The 24,106-nt window shown below is 38.2% G+C and overlaps 1 long non-coding RNA gene across 1 annotated transcript in view; it reads right to left on the minus strand.

The window, feature by feature from the left end:
• Positions 1-287: 287 nt before the first annotated feature.
• The window catches only part of LOC125965437 (uncharacterized), a 36,947-nt gene continuing 13,128 nt past the window's right edge, over positions 288-24,106 (minus strand). Inside the window, exons 2-3 of the long non-coding RNA XR_007479313.1 lie at positions 8,297-8,386; positions 288-315 (exon numbers count right to left, since the gene is read on the minus strand). This is a non-coding gene — a long non-coding RNA (uncharacterized LOC125965437). The remainder of the gene's footprint in view (positions 316-8,296; positions 8,387-24,106) is intronic.

Below are 24,106 nucleotides of genomic sequence, written 5' to 3' on the forward strand. Positions count from 1 at the left end.
ATTTTCAATGTGGCTCCCAGGGGCGCCCTCCCACCTTCTTTATTTCTCTGAAAGTGGGCATGGTGGTTTGGATGTCCCCAATCCCCACACCAGGTGACAAGGCCAGTGGGGCCAGCTCCTGGTGGTCCTTAGCTTCGTTGGAGATTAACCCAGACTCAGCCTGAGATTGCACATGGACGCCCTTGCTTCTCCCCATCATCGATTCTCATCTCCTGCCCTGTCTCTTTTCCTCTTGCTTTTCAGAATCAGATTTACCTGGTGGTTACCACTCACAGTTCCCTCAGAATCCAGAGATTTCTCCTCGAAGGAAAGGTTCTGGAAAAATCAGAGGGATAAATAAAGAATGCAGCTGATTCCGGCCTTGTGCTGATGCCTAAGAGGGTGATGAGAATGAGTGTTTTCATTAGAATTTTAAATCCTCCAAGTAATAGATCCTTGCGGGGGGGCGTCCTGTGCCTTCCTGCTCATTCTAATAATGTCATTCCTGAATTTTAATGTGGCAAATAATTTATATTATAAATATGTCGAGGGGGAGATCCATTTAAAAAATGTTAGAGGTAACTCCAAGGAAATTACAACAAACAAGGACACAGAACCGTGTCCAGACACTGGCTGAGTGATTCCTACCCTGAGCCGCAGTCCCCTGGAGGGCAGAGTGGCCATGACCCTCCTCCCGCAGGTCAGCTTATTCAGGCACATCCCACATGGGACCACTGCATCGTAGAATCTTAGAGTAGCCAATGGCAGGCAGCTGGCTAGAGATGCGGACAAGAGAAAACTGCCCATCAGCCTGGGACAACCCCAATGTGAGGCCTTAGTAAGGGCCAGTGTCATGTCATTAGTTAGGGCCAGCATCAGGGCCAAAGTTAAGACCATTCTCAGGGCATTAGTGAGGGATATAATTAGGGTGTTAGCTAGATAAAGAGTCAGGTCATTAGTTACAGACAGTGGCAGGGCCACAGGTAGAGACTTTGACAAGGCCTTAGTTAAGAAGAGCATCGGAGCTTCATCGATGTTATGGACAGCATCAGGACATTAGTTAGGGCCAGCCTCAAGGCCTTAGTGAGGGATAGTGTCAGGACCTCAGAGAAAACTTGAGGGCCTTAATATAAGACAGTTCAGGCCGTTAGTTAGGGACACATCAGAGACTTTCTTAGGGACGTATTCAGGGCCTTAGTAATGGTCAGGATCGGGGTGTTATTTAGTGACAGTAAATGCTATGAGGGACAGCTTCAGGGCCATGGTTAGGGACAGCGTCAGGGCCTCAGAGATAACTTAGGGCCTTAGTAAAGAGAGTTCAGGCCGTTAGTTAGGGACATCGTAAGAGACTTTCTTAGGGACATATTCAGGGCCTTAGTTATGGACAGGATCAGGGTGATAGTGTTGGATATCTCAGTCTATTAGGGTCACCGTCAGGGACTTAGTTAGAAATAGTTCAGCCTGTTCTTTAGGTCTATTCTCATAGACTTAAATAATGCCAGAATCAGAGCTGTAGATAGGGTGAGTGTCAGGGTATTATTGTGGGATGTCTGCAGCTATTAGTGACATCATCAGCGTATTAGTTAGGGAAAGAGGCAGGCCATTATTGTAGACAGTGTCAGGGCCTCAGGTAGAGACAGCGTCAAGGCCTTAGTTAGGAAGAGCATCAGGGCCTTAGTGTCAGGACCTCAGAGAAAACTTGAGGGCCTTAGTAAGAGATAGTTAGGGACACCTCACTGACTTTTAGGGACATATTTAGGACCTTAGTAATGGACAGGATCAGGGCATTATTTAGTGACCACTTAGGCTCTGAGAGCATCAGGGCCTAAGTTAGGGAGAGTATCAGGGTCCTAGGGACAGGGTTAAGGACTTTGCAAGTTCTAGTTCAGACCATTAGCTTGGGACAGCATCAGGGGCTTCGTTAGGGAGAATGTCAAGGCTTCAGTTAGAGATAATTTGCGGGCCTTAATTGGACACAGTTCAGGCTGTTACTTAGGGACATCTTCAGAGCCTCAGGGACAGCATCAGTGTGTTAGGGAAAGAGTCGGGCCATTATTATAGACAGTGTCAGTGCCTCAGGTAGAGAGTGCATCAGGGCCTTAGGGACAGCATCAGAGACTTACTTAGGGACATATTCAGGGCCTTAGTTAGACGGAATCAGGGCATTATTGAGAGGTATATGAGGCTATCAGGGACAGCATCACGGTGTTAGGGAAAGAGTTGGGGCATTATTATAGACAGTGTTAGTGCCTTAGGTAGAGATATTATCACAACCTTAGGAAGAGGGTCAGGGCCTTGGTTAGGGACAGGGTCAGGCCAACAGTGAGGGCATCTAAGGCTATGAGGGACATCATCAAGACCTTAGACTGGGTCAACATCAGGGCTGTTGTGTCGAACAGTGTCAGTGCATTAATGAGGGACAAAATTAGGGTGTCAGGGAAAGAGGTCATTAGTTATAGGCAGTTTTAGGGCCTCAGGTAGAATCAGCATCAAGGCCTTAGGAAGAGCATCAGGGCCCCAATTAGGTTCAGCATCAGGACGTTAGTTAGGGCCCAGCAACAGGCCCTTAGGGACAGTGTTGTCAGGACCTCAGAAATAATTTGAGGGCTTTAGTAAGAGACAGTTCAGGCCGTTACTTAGGGACACTTCAGAGACTTTCTTAGGGACATATTCAGGGCTTTAGTAATGGGCAGGATCAGGGTGTTATTTAGTGACAGCCTGGTCTATGAGGGAAAGCGTCAGAGCCCAAGTTAGGGAGAGTGTCAAGGTCTTAGGGACAGGGTTTGGGTCTTCACAAGTTATAGCTCAGGCCATTAGCTTGGGATGGCATCAGGGGCTTGGTTAGGGAGAATGTCAAGGCTTCAGTTAGAGATAGCTTGAGGGACTTGATTAGACACAGTTCAGGCTGTTACTTAGGGACATTGTCAGGGCCTTAGTTAGGACTAGTGTCAGGGTGTTAGGGACAAAGTTAGGGTGTTAGCTAGGGAAAGAGTCAGATAATCAGTTACAGAAAATGTTAGTGCCTTAGGTAGACACAGCATCAAGTCTTTAGGAAGAGTGTCAGGGCCTCAGTTAGGGACACTGTCAGGACATTAATAGGGCCAGCCTCAGAGTGTTAGGTAGGGCCATTGTTAGGACATTAGTTAGGGGCAGATTCAGGGCCTTAGTTAGGGACAGCATCAGGGCCTCTGTTAGAGAAAACTTGAGACCCCTAGTAAGAGACAGTACAGGTGTTAGGGACATTGTCAGGGCCTTAGGGACAGTGTCAGGTACTTAGGGGTAGTGTCAGGACCTTAGTTATCGACAGTATCAGGGCCTACGTTAGCAACACTGTCAGCATCTATTCAGGGACATGTCAGGGCCTTTGTTAGCGCCAGTGTCATAGAGTAATTAGGGAAAAAGTTAGGCCATTAGTTAAAGATAGACTTAGGGAATTAGAGACAGCTTCATGGCCTTAGTTAGGACCAGCGTCAGGACATTAGCTAAGGATAGTGTCAGGACCTTAGTTATTGACAGCATCAGGGCCTACTTTAGGGACAGCACCAGCGTCTAGTTAGGACCAGCATCAGGGCCTTAGTTAGGGAAAGCACTTCAGCCATTATGAGAATAAAATTTGTTGTTTATAAACTACCAAGTCTCTGGTATTTCATTTTAGTAGCCAAAGAGCTGGCTGAGGATAAATATCTCTGAGCTTGAATACCTATCAAGAGAAACCTTCAAATCTCAAAAGAAAAGAGAAAATGGGCTGGAAAGAAACCAACAGAACCAAATAATCAATAATTGTGGAACAACTAAAAATGCTATGACATATACATAATGGGTATAGCAAGAGAAGAATAAAGATAGAAAACAGAAGATATTTTTTAAATGACTGAGAATTTCCTCAAATGAAAGTCTGACACCAAAAACACAACGTGGGAACTCAAGACAAAAATATGAATAGTAAAGGAAACTACTGACCAATATCTCTCTGGAACTTAGATGCAAAACTCCTCAAAAAAATATTAACGAATTAACGAACCCAACAATGTTTTGACAGAATTGTGTACCATGAATGAGAAGGATTTATTCCAGATATGCAAGGCCTGTTCCACATTCTAAAATCCAATAATTACAGCCATCATATTAACAACCTAAAGAAGAAAACTATATTATCATATCAATAGATGCAGAAGACTTTTTTAAAAAATCCAACACTCATTCTTCATGAAAACTCTCAATAAAATAGAAATAAATAGGAGTTTTCTCAAGTTGATAACAAAAATCTACAAAAACTTTCACCGCACATTGTGCTTAGTGGTTAGAAACATGAGACTTTCCCACTAAATTCAGTTAAAAATCAAGGACGTCCCTTGCTCATGCAGTAAGGCAAGAAAAGAAATAAAATACAGGTTGGGTCGAAAAAAAATAAGAAAAGCAGCTCAGTTAAAAAGTGGACCAACACAATTTACAGCCACCTCACCAGAGAACACAGACACTTCGCATGTAAGTATATGGAAGAATAATCCAGATTACATGCTGTCATTAAAATGCAAATTAAAAATACAATGATATACCACTATGTAACTCTTAGACTGGCCAAAATGTGGAACAATGACAGCAACAAATGCTGTAGAAGATGTGGATCAATAGGAGCTCTCGTTCATTGCTGGTGGAAATGAAAAATAATAGACCTACTTTGGAAGACAGACCGACACTTTCTCCAACATTGAACATACTCTTACTATACAATCCAGAAAGTGTTCTCATGCATGTATACTGAAAGGAGTTAAAAACATTTGTCCATAAAAAATCTGCATATGGATATTTTTAGTACCTTTATTCAATATTGCCAAAATGTGAATGAAACTAAGGTGTCCTTCAGTAGATGAATGGAAAAATATGCTCTAGTATATTCTGGGAAGGGAATAATATTCAGCACTAAAAAAGTAAGCTATCAAGCCATAAAAATATATGGGAAATTCTTTTTTTCTCTTTTGAAGTATAAATGATATAAAATAATGTTAGTTTCTGTTGTACAGCATACTGATTTTTTTTTGCAGATTCCATTCCATTATAGGTTATTACAAGCTACTGAATAAAGTTCTCTGTGCTATACAGTAAATCCTTGCTGCTTATCTATGTTATGTATAATAGCTTGTATATGTTAATTCCATACCCTAATTTGTTCATCTTCCCCTGCCTTTCCCCTCTGGTAACCATAAGTTTGTTTTCTGTGTCTGTGAGTGTGTTTCTGTTTTGTATATAAATTTATGTATTATTTTTTTAGATTCCACCTATAAGTGATCATATAGCATTTGTCTTCCTCTGTCTTATTTCATTAAGCATAATGTTCTCTAGGTCCATCCATGTTGCTTTAAATAGCATTATTTTATTCTTTTTTATGGCTGAGTAATATTCCATTATACAGGTACATACACCACATCTTTTTAAAAATATTTATTTATTTTATTTCTGGCTGCGTTGTGTCTTCATTGCTGCGCATGGCTTTCCCTAGTCGCTGCAAGTGGGGGCCACTCTTCGTCGTGGTGTGCAGTCTTCTCGTTGCGGTGGCTTCTCTTGTTGCAGAGCAGGGGTTCTAGGCACGTGGGCCTCAGCAGTCGTGGCATGCAGGTTCAGCAGTTGTGGCTCATGGGGCCAGTTGCTCCACGGCATGTGGGATCTTCTCAGACCAGGGCTCAAACCCATGTCCCCTGCATTGGCAGGTGGATTCTCAACCACTGTGCCAGCAGGGAAGTCCCTACCATATCTTCTAAGGTCAATTGTCTGTTGATAGTAACTTGTGTTGTTTCAGTGTCTTGGCTACTGTAAATAGTGCTGCTATCAACATAGAGGTGCAAGTATCCTTTCGGATTAGTGTTTTTGTTTTTTTCACATTTATACCAAGTAGTGGAATTGCTGGATCATATGGTAGCTTTTAGTTTTTTAAGGAATCTCCAAACTCTTTTCCATAGTGGCTGGAATTCTTAAGTGCATATTACAAGGTGAAAGAAACAAGTATGAAAATGGTACAAGATATATGATTCCAAAGATACGATATTATGTTAAAGACATATGTATAAGACAGTTAAAAAGTCAGTGGTAGCCCAGGGTGGCAGAGATGGGACAATGAATAGCTTAAGTCTAGAGAATTCTCAGGATAATTAAAATAATCTGTATAATACTATTGATATAATGATGGATTCTTATCATTATGCATTTGTCCAATCCCACAGAATGTACATCACTAAGGATGAACCATAAGGTAAACTATGGTCTTTGAACAAGTATGATGTATCAATGTAGACCCATCGACGGTACAAATGTACCACTCTTTTGTGGGGTGTTGAGCATGAGGGGCCTATACCTGTGTGGGAGCAGGAAGCATATGGGAAATCTCTGTCATGTTTTCACTTTTGCTATGAACCTAAATGGCTTTTTAAACAATCACTTAAAATTTAAATATTTACATTGGTAAGTGGAGCATGAAACACTTATTGGCATATATTAAAAGATTCCAAAACTAAAAATAGAACTACCATATGACCCAGCGATTCCACTCCTGGGTGGATAACAAAAACAGCCCCAAAACACTAATTCAAAAAGATACATGCACCTCAGTGTTCATAGCAGCATTTTTTACAACTGCCAAGATATGGAAGCAAGCTAAGTGTTCATCAACAGATGAATGGATAAAGATGATGTGATATATATACACACAATGCCATCCTACTCAGCCATAAAAAAACATAAAATTTTTCCATTTTCAGCAACACGGGTGGAGTTGGAGGGCATTATGCTAAGTGACATAAGTCAGACTGAGAAAGGCAAGTACCGTGTGATATCACATATATGTGGAATCTAAAAAGTACAACAAATCAGTAAATATAACAAAACAAACTCACAGATATATAGAACAAACTAGTGGTTACCCCTGGGGTTCATGGAGGAGCAATATAGGGGTTGGGGAGTGGGAGGTACAAATATTGGCTGTGGGTGGGGATGTATTTTACAAAACAGGGAAATAATATTTTATAATAATTAAATGAAATGTAAACTTAAAATTGTATAAAAAATTAATTTTTAAAAAAGAATAAAATACAATTTTTAAATGATTCAGTATTCTCAAAGAATATTTGAAAAAGCAGATATGCTTTTCTCTAATTTTTATTTAATTAATGCACTTTAAAGATGTTAGAAAGTATAAAGTGGGGGTCAGGAGAACAAACTGTGACTCTACAATTCATAACACACACACAGTAAGCAAATTATTCTGATCTGTTGATTCATTTATAATGTGCTTTATTACTTAATATAGATCATGACTTTTTTGTTAATCATCAGATACGCATTCATGTCATTATTTTCAAAGGTTTCTGTCCATTCCCAACCCAAAATGTTAACCCACCCTCCATCACTGCCTTCGGTTTATTTTCAAACAAATCTGTGGTGTAAACAACTTTGTGCTCTGCATCTTTGGGGGTATGGAGTCTCAGCTTACCTAAGGACAGGTGGTCATGCTCTGCCCCCAGGAAGTCCTGTGGGTCAAGTGGGCCCTGAGAGGAGAGAGGGCTAGAGGACCTAAGGACTAAGGGTACCTTTCAGTAGATTTCTATGGGTGACCCCTCACATCTCCCTAAACCCACCACATGATTTCCACCAACACAGTAGCATCTACCCTAGGCAACAGCAAGGCCACACCCATTCCAGGAAGAGCTCAGTCCCTAGGAATCAGGCCCAGGGAACCTGCACTTCTGGAAGTTCTTATCCCAAACCTTCACGCTACACAGTGGACTCAGGTGTGCTATGCCTAATATCTCTAGCTCAGTGCTGCTGAATACGGGTCTGAGGGAGTAACATCTGCTCCAACAAAAAGCTTGTTAAAGATGCCATTTCATGAGCCCCATGAGGAGGATCATAACCTAAAGTGGGGCCCTGATCTCCCTCAAATTTATATGCACTTTGAAGCTGCAGAAGAAATGTTTGCTACGTGGGTCCCATGCAGTTTCCCATTAGTACTACATGATGAGTATTTAGAAATAACATCATCTGTGCCCTCCCCACAGAGTCTGTCTATTGATCTGGGTGGGAGCATCCATGTTGTTTTAATTCCAGGTGATTCTAAGGTGAGGCCAGGTTTAAGCCCAAGGGCTGCTGGGTAATCGGTGAGAGTTGCTTCCAGTCTTTGGTCCTTCTTCCTTTGGGGAGACATCGGTGTCTGCTCTACATGGGACTGGAAGGGGCGGGGCAGCATAGTCCACTGACTCTGTGCTGTAGCAGAGTTTTTGGGCATCTGCGTGAGGGGAGAGCGTGTGTAGACAGGAAGGAAAAAGCTCACAGTTTGGTCTCCATTCAGGGGTCATCGTTCCTGAATCTCTCTTTTTCAAAATGTTGGCATTTCAGCATTTTGAGGTCCATTTGTCTGTGGCTGTAGTGGGAACAGGTGAAGGAGCTGTGCTGATGGTGCTGAAAGCATATTCTCAACATGCTGATGTGGTGCCTCAACATAATGTCCATGAGAAGACAACCAAAGCAGGAGGAAGATGAGGGAATGGCAGCTTCCCAGGGGAGTGTCCTGTCCTGGGTCAGAGGCTGTGTCTGCTTTTCCTCCTGAAATTTCATGGATTGTGAACCTACAAACCTTTAATTTTCTACTGATGTTCCTGCCTTGCAAAGTTCTTTTCAACTACTTATTTTTTTCCTTCTTATGATAGTCAAAGTCCACTCTTTAGGGTACCTCTCCCCTGTGATCCAGAGCCTTTTCCCCATTGTCTGCATCCATGCTCCCTACAGAGCATGGAGAATTCTCACTATGAATAAATGACATTCAACTACTGAAATTATTCTCTTTGTGAAAGATCAACATGGGAAGGCAGTAATAGCCGAAATGCCCTATGGCATAATTTCAGATGCTGGATATTAGTGAAGAAGGGAAAGTGGAATGATTAATGTACATCTGAATGCAACAGAAACGTCAGCTTATCACAGCAGGATTAAGAAAATGCTCTTTTAAGTGGGATGGCATTAGTGGCCCAGATAAGGTTCTGGGAGAAAAAGTAATTAGGAGAGATTTGCTCTGTATGTTGATAAGAAAGACTATTTAAATACAGTGTAACAGTCAGGGAACATGGGAGGTATATGTGGACTGAAATTTGCATAAAAGTGACATTTTTTTCATGATAGTTTCAGATTTTGCTTTTCTTATGTATTTTCACCTGGAATACCACAGTAGTGATAATGTGTCTTGTGAGCTTCAGTCACCTGATAATCATTTGTCCCATTACACCTGCCATTCACTGGTTCAGGTGCTTTCCGCAAGATTCCTCCACTATGAAGTTCATATATTTTATCTTTAGTAAATGTCTGGTGTGATTCACTGAGAAAATGTGCATAAACCATTAAGGTAAATCTGGAAAATCCCATTTCTTCTTCTTTTTTTTTGCTTGTAGTTTTCTTTGGAAAATGAACATTGTCACCTTTGTTTATTAAAGATATTGGCTTTTCAAGTGGAGGTTGCAATTGGTCAAGCCTTGTTCTTGTAAGTTTCCATTATACTCCATACTAATATAACAGTCATACTCTTCTTTATCACTTCTTTGTATTTTCAAAAAAGTTTACAAAAATCTCATTATTAATGTATGCTCATTTGTGTTTAATTTATGAAACAAAGCTCAACTCAAATGATAAATAATTTTTCAAAGAAATCAGAGATTAAGAACCAGTAGCTCTAACTTATTTTATATCACTGTGGGTATGTCTCCCCTAGTGTATTTATAATATACAAAGTGTATCACCCACAAATAGATTTATATGATTTACCCAATTAAAAATGATTCATATTAATTCTTCTTTAAAAGTTTCGTAGAATTCACCAGTGAAGCCATCTAGTCATGGTATTTTTTTGTTAGAAGGTTTTTGAGAACTGATTCAATATCCTTAATAGTAATTTGGTCTGTTTAGATTGTTTCATTTCTTCATGATTCAGTCTTTTTATTGATTTTTTAAAATAAATTAATTTATTTGTTTTTATCTTTGGCTGTGTTGTGTCGGCGTTGCTGCACACGGGTTTTCTCTGGTTGCCATGAGTGGGGGCTACTCTTCGTTGCGGTGCGCGGGCTTCTCATTGCGGTGGCTTCTCTTGTTGCAGAGCACGGGCTCTAGGCATGCGGGCTTCAATAGTTGTGGCATGTGGGCTCATTAGTTGTGGCTTGCGGGCTCTTGAGCACAGGCTCAATAGTTCAGCGCACGGGCTTAGTTGCTCTGCAGCATGTGCGATCTTCCTGGGCCAGGGATCCAACCCGTGTCCCTTGCATTGGCAGGCAGATTCTTAACTACTGTGCCACCAGGGAAGCCCGTGGTCTTTTTATTTAGTTTTTTCCTTTGACCCATTGATTATTTAGGATCATGTTGTTTAATTTCCACATATTTGTAAATTTTCCAGAGTCTGTCCTGTTCGTTTCTGGTTTCTTACCATTATGGTTGAAAAAATACTTAGTATGATGTCAGTCTTCTTAAATTTGTGAAGACTTGTTTAGTGACCAATCACATGATCTGTCCTGGAGAATGTTCAGTGTTCACTTGAGAAGAATATGTATTCTGCTGCTGTTGGATGGACTGTTCTGTTTTGGTCTGTTCAGTCCATTTGGTCTAATGTACAGCTCAGGTTCAGTATTTCCTTATTGATTTTCTTTTTGGATGACCTATTCATTGTTGAAAGTTGGGTATTAAAGATCCCTACATTTTTTTTTTTTTTTTAGTATTGTCTATTTGTCTCTTCAAATCTGTTAGTGTTTGCTTAATATATTAAGATCCTCCACTGTTGGGTACATATTTATGATTTTTGTCTTGATAAATTGAAAACATTATCATTATATAATGCCCTTATTTTTTTTTCCCTTGTTGCAGCTTTAGGCTTAAAGTCTATTTTGTCTGGTATAACTCTACCTACCACTGCTTTCTTTTGGTTTCCACTTGTATGGAATATCTTGTACCAGAGCTTCAATTTGAGCTTATTTGTGTTTTTAACTCTGAAGTGAGTCTCTGACAGCTAGCATATAGTTCGATCTTGTATTTTTATCTGTCTAGCCACTCTATGACTTTGGACTAAAGAATTTAATACATTTATGTTTACAGTAATTATTGACAGTTAAGGACTTTCCGATGCCATCTTATTGTTTTCTGGATTTTTTTGTTGTTCCTTCCTCTGTTGCTGCCTTTCTTTGTGAATTAGTGATATTCTGTAGTGGTATGTTATGATTCCCATCTCTTTATGTTTTCTGAATCTACTGTAAGATTTTTGCTCTGTGGTTCCATGAGGCATACAGAAAACATCTTACAGATATAAGTGTATTTTATGTTGATAATATAATTCCATGACACAAATGCAAAACTCTGCTTTTACTCCCCTCCATGAATTTTTGTATATGTTACAAAATTTTTGTATGTGTTACAGCTTACCTCTTTGTATATTGTTTACATGTTAAAATTATTATAGCTGCAGTTATTTTAATAATCACATACTTTAACCTTTATACTAAAGTTAATCGGTTAACACACCACCATATCACATTATTAAAAGTATTCTTACCTTAACTATATACTTATGTTTACAAGTCTTGCGTATTCTCATATGTTTTCATGGTACTATTTAGTTTACTTTTATTGCAGCTTGAGGAACTCTTTTAGAATTTTTTAAAGACAGAAATAGTGATTATGAACTCAGCTTTTTTGGGAAAGTTTTTAATCTCTTTATTTAAGAAGGACAATTATGATGGAGAGGATACTCTTTGTTGGCAGTTTTTTTTTTCATTGGGTAATTTGAATGTATTATCCCACTCTCTCCTAGACTGTGAGGTTTCTGCTGAGAAATCAACTGATAACCTTATGAGGTTTCTCCTGTAAGTTATAAGCTTCTCTCCACTTGGTGCTTTTCAGATTCTTTGCTTTTGATGGTTGACAGTTTTACTATAATGTGTTTTGGGGAATGTTTTTCTTTAATTTTTTTTTTTATTTTGGTGCCCTATGAGCTTCATGAACTTGGATATCCAAATCTCTCCCCTGATTACAAAAGTTCTTTGCAACTATTTCTTTAAATAAGCCTTCTCTCTCTATCTTTTCCTTTTAAGACTCCATAATTCACAGAAGGTTTCTTTTGATGGTATCCGATAGATCACAAAATCCTTCTTCACTCTTTTTTTCGTTGTTCTCCTCTGAGTGGATATTTTCAACTTACTGTCTTCTAACTTACAGAAAATTTATTCTGCTTGATCTGTTTGTATATTGATTATGCTTATTGCATTTCTTTTTTCTTATACTTAACATAAAATATTACTTGAATTTAATGGTGCTTTGATACATTTAAGTGTTATGCTTTGCCACTGTAGCAGTAGGTATCACCTCTGTCATGTCACATAATTATTATTTCTTTATTGTGGTTAGAAAAATTAAGATCTAGTCTCTTAGCAAGTTTGATGATTATAATACAATACCATGGTCTGTATTGACTATCGTGTGCATCAGATCTTTAGGAATTATTTACTATTAGTTAAAAGTTTGTATCCTTAAACAACATCTCTCCTATTCCCCACATGCCAGCCCCTGGTGACCAACATTGTATTCTTTATTTTTATAAGTTTGGCTTCTTTTTATTTCCATATATAAAGGATATCACATAGTATTTGTCTTTTTCTTTATGACTTATATCAGCATAATTACCCAAGGTACATCAGTGTTAAAAATGGTAGAATTTCTTTCTTTCTAATGGCTAAATAATATCCACTGTGTGTATGTAAATATAGGTAATATAGATATAATATCTATAGATATAGATATAATATCTTTCTTATCCCTTCATCTTTTGATAGGAACTTAGGTTGATTCCATATATTGGTTATTGTGGATAATGCTGCAAGAAATATGGGAGTGCATATTTCTTTTCAAGTTAGTGCTTTTATTTTTTTTTTGGATAAATACCCAGAAGTGGAATTGCTGGATTGTGTAACAGGGCTATTTTTAACTTTTCTGAGCAAGCTTCATATTGTTTTCCGTAGTTGCTGCAAAATTATATCCCCACTAACAGTTCACAAGTGTTCCCTTTTGTCAACATCATCACCAACACTTATTTTCTCGTCTTTTTGATGATAGCCATTCTAACAGGTGTGAGATAATATCTCATTGTGGTTTTTATGGGCACTGTACTGATGATTAGTCATGTTGAGTACATTTTTGTATACTTATTGGCCATCTATATGTCCTTTTTAGAAAAATGTTTCCTTTGCCCATTCATACATTGAATTGTTTGATTTCTTGTGGCATTTTATGAGGTTTTTTAAAAATGTATTTTGATTACATGCCCCTTATCCAGTCTATGGTTTGAATTTTTTTCCCATTTGGTAGGTTTACTTTTCATTTTGTTGATTGTCTATATTGTTGTACAGTAGCTTTTTTTTTTAGCTTTATTTATTAGTCATTCATGTATTTTATTTATTTATTTTTTGGCTGCATTGGGTTTTAGTTGCAGCATGCGGGCTCTTTGTTGCTGTGTGCGGGTTTCTCCCTAGCTGTGGTGTGTGGGTTTTTTTTTCTTCTCTCTCTCTGGTTGTGGTTCGCAGGCTCCAGGGTGTGTGGGCTCTATAGTTTGCAGCATGCAGGCTCTCTAATTGAGGCGGGCAAGCTGAGTAGTTGTGACGCACGGGATTAGTTTCCCTGCGGCATGTGGGATCTCAGTTCCCCGACCAGGGTTCAAACCCACGTCACCTGCATTGTAAGGCAGATTCTTTACCACTGGACCCCCAGGGAAGTCCCTAGAAGATTTTCAATTTGATTTCTTCTTGGTTGTGGATTTCTGCTTTTGTTGTTTGTGCTGTTGGCGTCATATTAAAAAAAATAATCATCAGAACCAATGTGGAAGAGTTTTTTATGCTTTCTTTTAAGACTTTTATGGTATCAGTCCTTAGGTTCAAGTCTTTGATCCATCTTGAGTTAATTCTTGTGACTGACCTAAGATAGGGGTTCAAATTTCTGTTTTGCTTGTGCTTATCCAGATTTTCTAACCCCATTTATTGAAAACACTATTATTTCCCTATGGTTGCTCTTGGCTACCTTGTCAAAAATTAGTTAACCTTAAATGTAGGGGTTTAATTCTGGGCTCTCTGTTCTGTCACATTGGTCTGGGTGTCTATTTTGATGCCAGCACTTTACTGTTTTAATTAATATAGATTGTAGTATAGTTTGAAATTAGGAACTGTGATGCCTCAGGTGTTGTTCTTCTTTCTCAGGACTGTACTGGCTATTCAGATTTTCTCTGGTTCCATAGAAAGTTTAAAATTGAATTTTTTATTTCTGTGGAGAATGTCATTGGATTTTTGAGAGAGATTGTTAGAATCTACAGATGGTGTTAAGGACTTTTAATCTTAGAAATTCCTCCAATCTATAAACATAGGATATCTTTCCATTTTTTAGTGACTCCAGTTTATTTTATCAGTGTCTTGCAGTGTTCAATGTAGAGACTTTCCAACAACTTTGTCAAATTTATTTCTAGATATTTTATTATTTTTGATGCTATTGTAAATTAGATTGTTTTCTTTATTTTTTCAGATGTTTTACTATCTGTGTATAGAAATACAACTGATGATGTATGTTGATTTTATATACTGCAATTTTACATACTTTCTTGATTAGTTACAACTTTTTGGTGAATTCCTTGGGATTTTTTACATACAAAATCATACCATCTTCAAATAATGATAATTTTAGTTCTCTCTTTCTGATTTGTATACCTTTCTTTGTCTTGCCTAATTGCTCCAGCTAACACTGCCTGTACTATATTGAATAAGAGTGATTAAGTGGGCATCACTGTCTTGTTCTTGATCTTAGAAAAATAGCTTTTACCTTTTTACCAACGAGTAGGATGTTAGCTATGGGCTTATTACATATGGCCTTAATTATGTTGAGGTACATACCCCCCTATACTCAATCTCTTCAGAGTTTTTAATCATAAAAGAATAGCATTCTGTCCATTGCTTTTTCTGCATGTATTGAAACAATCATGTGTTTTTTATTTTTACTCTATTAATGTGATGTATCTCGCATATTCACTTGTGTATGTTGAAACATTCTTTAATCCCAGCGATACATCCCACTTGGTCACAGTGTATTATCCTTTTAATGTATTGTTGAAGTTGATTTGCTAATATTTTGTTCAGAATTTTTACATCTGTGTTAATCAGTTTTATTGACCTGTAGTTCTCTTTCCTTTTCTTTCTTTTTTTTCTTTTTTGCGGTATGCGGGCCTCTCACTGTTGTGGCCTCTCCCGTTGTGGAGCACAGGCTCCGGATGCACAGGCTCAGTGGCCATGGCTCACGGGCCCAGCCGCTCCGCGGCATGTGGGATCTTCCCGGACCGGGGCACAAACCCGTGTCCCCTGCATTGGCAGGCGGACTCTCAACCACTGTGCCACCACGGAAGCCCCTGTGTTGGGAGTTTTTTGATTACTGATTCAATCCCTTGTTATTGGTCTGTTTAGATTTTCTATTTCTTCCTGATTCAGTCTTGGTAGGTAGCGTGTTTCTAGGAGTTACCAGTTTCTTCTAGGATATCTAATTTGTTGGCATATATTTGTTCATAGTAGTCTCTTATGATCCTGTATTTCTGTCGTATCAGTGGTACTGTCTCCTCCTTCATTTATGATTTTGTCTTCTCTCTTTTTTCCTAGTCTAGCTGAAAGTTTGTGAATTTTATGGTTTTGAAAATACAGCCTTTATTTTGTTGATCCTTTCTATTGATTTTCTTCTATTGATTTTCTTTTATCTATTTTATTTATTTCTACTCTAGTCTTTATTGCATCCCTCCCTCTGCTAACTTTGGGGTACATTTCTTCTGTTTCTAGTTCCTTGAAATGTACAGTTAGATTATTTAGGTGCTTTCTAATTTCTTGCCATATGCACTTATGGCTGTAAACTTTCCTCTCTGACTGCTTTTGCAGCATCCCATAGGTTTCAGTAGGTTGTGTTTCCATTTCCATTTGTTTTGAAGTTTTTTTTAAATTCACTTTTTAAAAATTTATTTATTTATTTTTGGCTGTGTTTGGTCTTTGTTGCTGCACAGGGGCTTTCTCTAGTTGTGGCGAGCAGGGGCTACTCTTGGCTGTGGTGTGCAGGCACTACTCTTCATTGCGGTGCGCTGGCTTCTTATTGCGGCGGCTTCTCTTGTTGTGGAGCACAGGCTCTAGGCGTGTGGACTTTAGTAGTTGTGGCACACGGGCTCAATAGTTGTTGCCCGTGGGCTCTAGAGCACAGGCTCAGGGGTTGTGGCGCACGGGCTTAGCTGCTCCATGGCATGTGGGATCTTCCTGGACCAGGGCTCGAACCCATGTCTGCTGCATTGGCAGGTGGATTCTTAAGCACCGCACCACCAGGGAAATCCTTTTAATTCACTTCTGATTTCTTTTTTGACCCACTGATTTTTCAGAAGTGTACTGTTTAGTTTCCACATTTTTGTAGATTTTCCAGATAGACTCTTGTTGATTTCTAGTTCTATATCATTGTGTCCAGACAGTTGATATGATTTTGATCTCCTTAAATTTGCTAAGACATATTTGTGTTTTATGATATGACCTATCCTGGAGTATGTTCCATGAGAACAAGTTGTTGGATGAAATGTCTTGTAAATGCCTGTTAAGTCCATTTGCTGTAATTATAGGTCAGAATCTTGATTGTCAGGAAGTTGCAGTGGGGGATACGGGGGATGCTGTTCAAATGGTATAAAACTTTGATGAAAGATGAGTGAATTCTTGATCACTGAATACAGCCTGGTGAAACAGTCAGTTATGGAGTGTATTATACTTTAAAAAAAACTTAGATTTAATCAACAAATTATCAATAACATTCTGAAACATACCGTGCATTACAACAGAGTTCACCAGTTAAAGTATAATGTTAAAGCAAATCTTCTGCGGTGAAAAATTACTCCTTTTCCAAACTATCCTTGCACTCATATAACTTTTTTAATGCAATTTATTTTTATATTTTTTATTGAAGTATAGTTAATATACTATATTCCTCCCCCCAATCTTTCACCTTTGGTAACCATAAGTTTGTTTTCTTTATCTGTGAGTTGACTTCTGTTTTGTAAATAAGTTCATGTGTATCATTTTTTTTTAGGTTCCACATACCAGTGGTATCATACGGTATTTGTCTTTCTCTGTCTGACTTACTTCACTTAGTATGATTATTTCTAGGTCCATTCATGTTGCTGCAAATGGCATTATTTCATCTTTTTTATGTCTGAGTAGTGTTCCATTGTATATATATACCACATCTTCTCTGTCTATTCATCTGTCAATGGACATTCAGGTTGCTTCCATGCCTTGGCAGTTGTAAATAGTGCTGCAGTGAACATTGGGGTGCATGTGTTTTTTTATTAATTAATATATTTTTAACATCTTTATTGGACTATAATTGCTTTACAATGTTGTCTTAGTTTCTGCTGTATAACAGGGTGAATCAGCTATACTTATACACATATCCCCATATCCCCTCCCTCTTGCGTCTCCCTCCCACCCTCCATATCCCACCCATCTAGGTGGTCACAAACCACCAAGGCGATCTCCCTGTGCTATGAAGCTGCTTCCCACTAGCTACCTATTTAACATTTGGTAGTGTATATATGTCAATGCTACCCTCTCACTTCATCTCAGCTTAGCCTTCCCCCTTCCTGTGTGCTCAAGCCCATTCTCTCCATCTGCATCTTTATTCCCGTCCTGCCCCTAGGTTCATCAGAATTATTATTATTATTTTTAGATTCCATATATATGTGTTAGCATACGGTATTTGTTTTTCTCTTTCTAACTTACTTCACTCTGTAGGACAGACTCTAGGTCCATCCACCTCACTACAAACAACTCAGTTTCGTTTCTTTGTATGGCTGAGTAATAGCCCATTGTATATATGTGCAACATCTTCTTTATCCATTCATCTGTCAGTGGACACTTAGGTTGCTTCCATGTCCTGGCTATGGTAAATAGTGTTGCAATGAACATTGTGGTACATGACTCTTTTGGAATTATGGTTTTCTCAGTGTATATGCCCAGTAGTGGTGTTGCTGGGTCATATAGTGGTTCTATTTTTAGTTTTTAAGGAACCTCCATACTGTTCTCCATAGTGGCTATATCAATTTACATTCCCACCAACAGTGCAAAAGGGTTCCTTTTTCTCCACACCCTTTCTATCATTTATTGTTTGTAGATTTTTTGATGATGGCCATTCTGACCAGTGTGAGATGATACCTCATTGTAGTTTTGATTTGCATTTCTCTAATGATTAATGATGTTGAGCATCCTTTCATGTGTTGGTTGGCAATCTGTGTATCTTCTTTAGGGAAATGTATATTTAGGTCTTCTGCCCATTTTTGGATTGGGTTGTTTGTCTTTGTGATATGGAGCTGCATGAGCTGCCTGTATATTTTGGAAATTAATCCTTTGTCAGTTCCTTCATTTGAAAATACTTTCTCCCATTCTGAGGGTTGTCTTTTCATCTTGTTTATCGTTTCCTTTGCTGTGCAAAAGCTTTTAAGTTTCATTAGGTCCCATTTGTTTATTTTTTGTTTTATTTCCATTTCTCTTGGAAGTGGGTGAAAAAGGATCTTGTGATTTATGTCATAGATTGTTCTGCCTATGTTTTCCTCTAAGAGTTTGATAGTGTCTGGCCTTACGTTTAGGTCTTTAATCCATTTTGTGTTTATTTTTGTGAGTGGTGTTAGGGAGTGTTCTAATTTCATTCTTTTACATGTAGCTGTCCATTTTCCCCAGCACCACTTATTGAAGAGGCTGTCTTTTCTCCTTTGTATATTCTTGCCTCCTTTATCAAACATAAGGTGACCATATGTGCGTGGGTTTATCTCTGGGCTTCATATCCTGTTCCATTGATCTATATTTCTGTTTTTGTGCCAGTACCATACTGTATTGATTACAAAAGCTTTGTAGTATAGTCTGAAGACACGGAGCCTGATTCCTCCAGCTCCATTTTTCTTCCTGAAGATTGCTTTCGCTATTTGGGGTCTTTTGTGTTTCCACACAAATTGTGAAATTTTTTTGTTCTAATTCTGTGGAAAATGCCATTGGTAGTTTGATAGGGATTGCACTGAATCTGTAGATTGCTTTGGGTAGTACAGTCATTTTCACAATGTTGATTCTTCTAATCCAACAACATGGTATATCTCTCCATATGTTTGTATCATCTTTAATTTCTTTCATCAGTGTCTTATAGTTTTCTGACTACAGGTCTTTTGTCTCCTTAGGTAGGTTTATTCCTAGGTATTTTATTCTTTTTGTTGCAGTGGTAAATGGGAGTGTTTCCTTAACTTCTATTTCAGATTTTTCATCATTAGTGTAAAGGAATGTAAGAGATTTCTGTGCATTAATTTAGTATCCTGGTACTTTACCAAATTCATTGACTAGCTCTAGTAATTTTCTGGTGGCATCTTTAGGATTCTCTATGTATAGTGTCATGTCATCTGCAGATAGTGACAATTTTACTTCTTCTTTTCTGATTTGGATTCCTTTTCTTTCTTTTTCGTCTCTGACTGCTGTGGCTAAAGCTTCCAAAACTATGTTGAATAATAGTGGTGAGAGTGGACAACCTTGTCTTGTTGCTGATGTTAGAGGAAATGGATTCAGTGTTTCACCATTGAGAATGATGTTGGCTGTGGGTTTGTCGTATATGGCCTTTATTATGTTGAGGTAAGTTCCCTCTATGCCTACTTTCTAGAGAGTATTTATCATAAATGGGGTGTTGAATTTTGTCAAAATGTTTTTCTGCATCTATTGAGATTATAATATGGTTTTTATCCTTTACTTTGTTTATATGGTATATCACATTGATTAATTTGCATATATTGAAGAATCCTTGCATTCCTGGGATAAACCTCACTTGGTCATGGTGTATGATCCTTTTAATATGCTGTTGGATTCTGTTTGCTAGTATTTTGTTGAGGAATTTTGCATCTATGTTTATCAGTGATACTGGTTTGTAGTTTTCTTTTTTTGTGACATCTTTGTCTGGTTTTGGTATCAGGATGATGGTGGCCTCATAGAATGAGTTTGGGAGTGTTCCTCCTCTGCTATATTTTGGAAGAGTTTGAGAAGGATAGGTGTTACCTCTTCTCTAAATGTTTCATAGAATTTGCCTGTGAAGCCATCTGTTCCTGGGCCTTTGTTTGTTAGAAGATTTTAAGTCACAGTTTCAATTTCAGTGTTTGTGATTGGTCTGTTTATATTTTCTATTTCTTCCTGGTTCAGTCTCAGAGGGTTGTGCTTTTCTAAGAATTTTTCCATTTCTTCCAGGTCGTCCATTATATTGGCATATAGTTGCTTGTAGTAATCTCTCATGATCCTTTGTATTTCTGCATTGTCAGTTGTTACTTCTTTTCATTTCTAATTCTATTGATTTGAGTCTTCTCCCTTTTTTTCTTGATGAGTCTGGCTAATGGTTTATCAATTTTGTTTATCTTCTCAAAGAACCAGCTTTTAATTTTATTGCTCTTTGCTATCATTTCCCTCTTTTTTATTTATTTCTGATCTGATCTTTATGGTTTCTTTCTTTCTGCTAACTTTGGGAGTTTTTGTTATTGTTCTTCTTTCTCTAATTGCTTTAGGTGTAAGTTTAGGTTGTTTGTTTGCTTGTTTCTCTCTCTCTTTTTTTTTTGTGGTATGCAGGCCTCTCCCATTGTGGAGCACAGGCTCCACATGCACAGGCTCAGCGGCCATGGCTCACAGGCCTAGCCGCTCAGCGGCACATGGGATCCTCCCGGACCGGGGCACGAACCCGTGTCCCCTGCATTGGCAGGCGGACTCTCAACCACTGCACCACCAGGGAAGCCCTAACTTGTTTCTTGAAGTAGGATTGTATTGCTATAAACTTCCTTCTCAGAACTGCTTTTGCTGCATCCCATAGGTTTGGGCTGTCGTGTTTTCATCTTATTTTGCTTCTAGGTATTTTTTGATTTCCTCTTTGATTTCTTCAGTGATCTCTTGAATAGTTGAGCCTCCATGTGTATGTATTTTTTACATATTTTTTCCTGCAATTGATATCTAGTCTCATAGCATTGTGGTCGGAAAAGATACTTGATACAATTTCAATTTTCTTAAATTTACCAAGGCTTGTTATGTGACCCAAGATATGATCTATCCTGGACAATGTTCCATGAGCACTTGAGATGAAAGTGTATTGTGTTGTTTTTGGATGGAATGTCCTATAAATATCAATTAAGTCCGTCTTGTTTAATGTATCATTTAAAGCTTGTGTTTTTTAATTTATTTTCATTTTGGTTGATCTGTCCATTGGTGAAAGTGGGGTGTTAAAGTCCCCTACTATTATTGTGTTACTGTCGATTTCCCCTTTTATGGCTGTTAGCATTTGCCTTATGTATTGAGGGGCTCCTGTGTTGGGTGAATAAATGTTTACAGTTGTTACATCTTCTAGGATTGGTCTCTTGATCCTTATGTAGTGTTCTTCTTTGTCTCTTGTAATAGTCTTTATTTTAAAGTCTATTCTGTCTTATATGAGAATTACTACTCCAGCTTTCTTTTGATTTCCATTTGCATGGAATATCTTTTTCCATGCCCTCTCTTTCAGTCTGTATGTGTCCCTAGGTCTGAAGTGGGACTCTTGTAGACAGCATATATACTGGTCTTGTTTTTGTAGCCATTCAGCCAGTCTCTGTCTTTTGGTTGGAGCTTTAACCCATTTACATTTAAGGTAATTATCAATATGTATGTTCCTACCATTTTCTTAATTGTTTTGGGTTTGTTTCTGTAGGTCTTTTCCTTCTCTTGTGTTTCCTGCCTAGAGAAGTTCCTTTAGTATTTGTTGTAAAGCTGGTTTGGTGGTGCTGAATTCTCTTAGCTTTTGCTTGTCTGTAAAGGTTTTAATTTCTCTGTCAAATCTGAAAGAGATCCTTGCTGGGTACAGTAATCTTGGTTGTAGGTTTTTCCCTTTCATCACTTTAAATATGTCCTGCCCCTCCATTCTGGCTTGCAGAGTTGCTGCTGACAGATCAGCTGTTAACCTTATGGGGATTCCCTTGTATGTTATTTGTTGTTTTTCCCTTGCTGCTTTTAATAATTTTTCTTTTTAGTTAATGTTTGATAGTTTAATTTGCGTTTTGGTGTGTTTCTCCTTAGATTTATCCTGTATGGGACTCTGAGCTTCCTGGACTTGATTATTTCCTTTCCCACATTAGGGAAGTTTTCAACTATAATCTCTTCAAATATTTTCTCATTCCCTTTCTTTTTCTCTTCTTCTGGGACCCCTATAATTCGATTGTTGGTGCGTTTAATGTTGTCCCAGAGGTTTCTGAGAATGTCCTTCATTCTTTTTTCTTTATTCTGCTCCGTGGTAGTTATTTCCACTACTTTACCTTCCAGGTCACTTATCCGTTCTTCTGCCTCAGTTATTCTGTTATTGGTCCCTTCTAGAGAATTTTTAATTTCACTTATTGTGTTGTTCATCATTGTTTGTTTGCTCTTTAGTTCTTCTAGGTCCTTGTTAAACGTTTCTTGTATTTTCTCCCTTCATTGTAGTTTTGATTTACACTTCTCTAATAATTAGTAATTTGAGCATCTTTTCATGTGCCTGTTGGCCATCTGTATGTCTTCTTGGGAAAAATGTCTATTTAGATCTTCTGCATTTTTTTCATTGTGTTTTTTTATATTGAGCTGCATGAGCTGTTTGTATATTTTAGAGTTTAATCCATTTGTTTATTTTGGATGGATGTCCCATTGGTTTATTTTTGTTTGTATCATCATTACTCTAGGAGGTGGATCCAAAAAGATTTTGCTGCAATTATGTCAAAGTGTCTTCTGCCTATGTTTTTCTCTAGGAGTTTTATAGTATCCACTTTTACATTTAGGTCTTTAATTCATTTTAAAATTATTTTTGTGTATGATGTTAAAGAATGTTCTAATTTCATTCTTTTACGTGTAGCTGTACAGTTTTCCCAGCACCACTTACTGAAGAGGCTGTCTTTTCTCCATTGTATATTCTTGCCTCTGTTGTCATAGATTAATTGACCATAGGTGATTGGGTTTACTTCTGGGCTTTCTTTCCTGCTCCATTGATCTATATTTCTGTTTTGTGCCAGTACCCTGTTGTTTTCAGGACTGTAACTTTGTAGTATGGCCTGAAGTCAGGAAGTCTGATACCTCCAGCTCCGTTTTTCTTTCTTAAGGTTAGTGTGGCTACTAGGGGTCTTTGTGTTTTCATACAAACTTAAATTTTTTTATTCTAGTTGTGTGAAATATGCCATTGGTCATTTGATAGGGATTGCATTTAATCTGTGGATTGTCTTGCGTTATATTATCATTTTAACAATATTGATTCTTCCAGTCCAAGAACATAGTGTATCATTCCATCTGTTTGTGTCATTTTTAATTTCTTTAATCAGCATCTTATGGTGTTCCTAGTATGGTTCCTTTGTCTCCTCAGGTAGGTTTGTTCCTAGGTATTTATTTCTTTGGATGTGTTGGTAAATAAGATTGTTTCCTTCATTTTTCTTTCTGATCATTCATTGTGCCTTAAGGCTCCAGTTCCCCCCTCTACTCCCAGTCCAGCCACACACACAGGGACCTTGCCACCTGGCTTCCAGTCAAAACCTTGTAAAGATCCATGAAAAATCTGGACAGCAGAGGTGGTCCCTGGGGCCTCCAGCTTAAGAAGTGCTGCCCCAGGGGTTCCAGAAATTGAGAAAGGAAAAGTGAATGGAGTAGTGGGGTGGAATAGAGAAGGGTGAGTGCCCTGGGAGATTTTGAGAGAAATACCCTCCATCCAAAACCCCTGTCCCTGCAGCTGACCCAACGGTGCCATGGGATTTCAGTGTCTTTTGTGAGGTGATGGCTCTGCTTCTTTACTCCTGTGTTCAACACTGTGCCAAATGAAATCCTCGCCTCTTACTGATTTCCAATGCCTTTATATGCATGTGTGTGTGTGTTTATTTGTTTATTCATCATTCATTCAGTCTCTCTTTTTCTTATTCTTGCTAACAGTTTGTCAATTTTGTTTATCTTTTCAAAAAGAAACTCCAATATTATTTATCCTTGTATTGTTTTTGTAGTCTCTATTTATTTTTAATTTTTTTTGGAGTATAGTTGATGTA

The sequence above is a fragment of the Orcinus orca genome, chromosome 9 (genome assembly GCF_937001465.1).
Source record: "Orcinus orca chromosome 9, mOrcOrc1.1, whole genome shotgun sequence".
Classification (NCBI taxonomy): Eukaryota; Metazoa; Chordata; class Mammalia; order Artiodactyla; family Delphinidae; genus Orcinus; species Orcinus orca.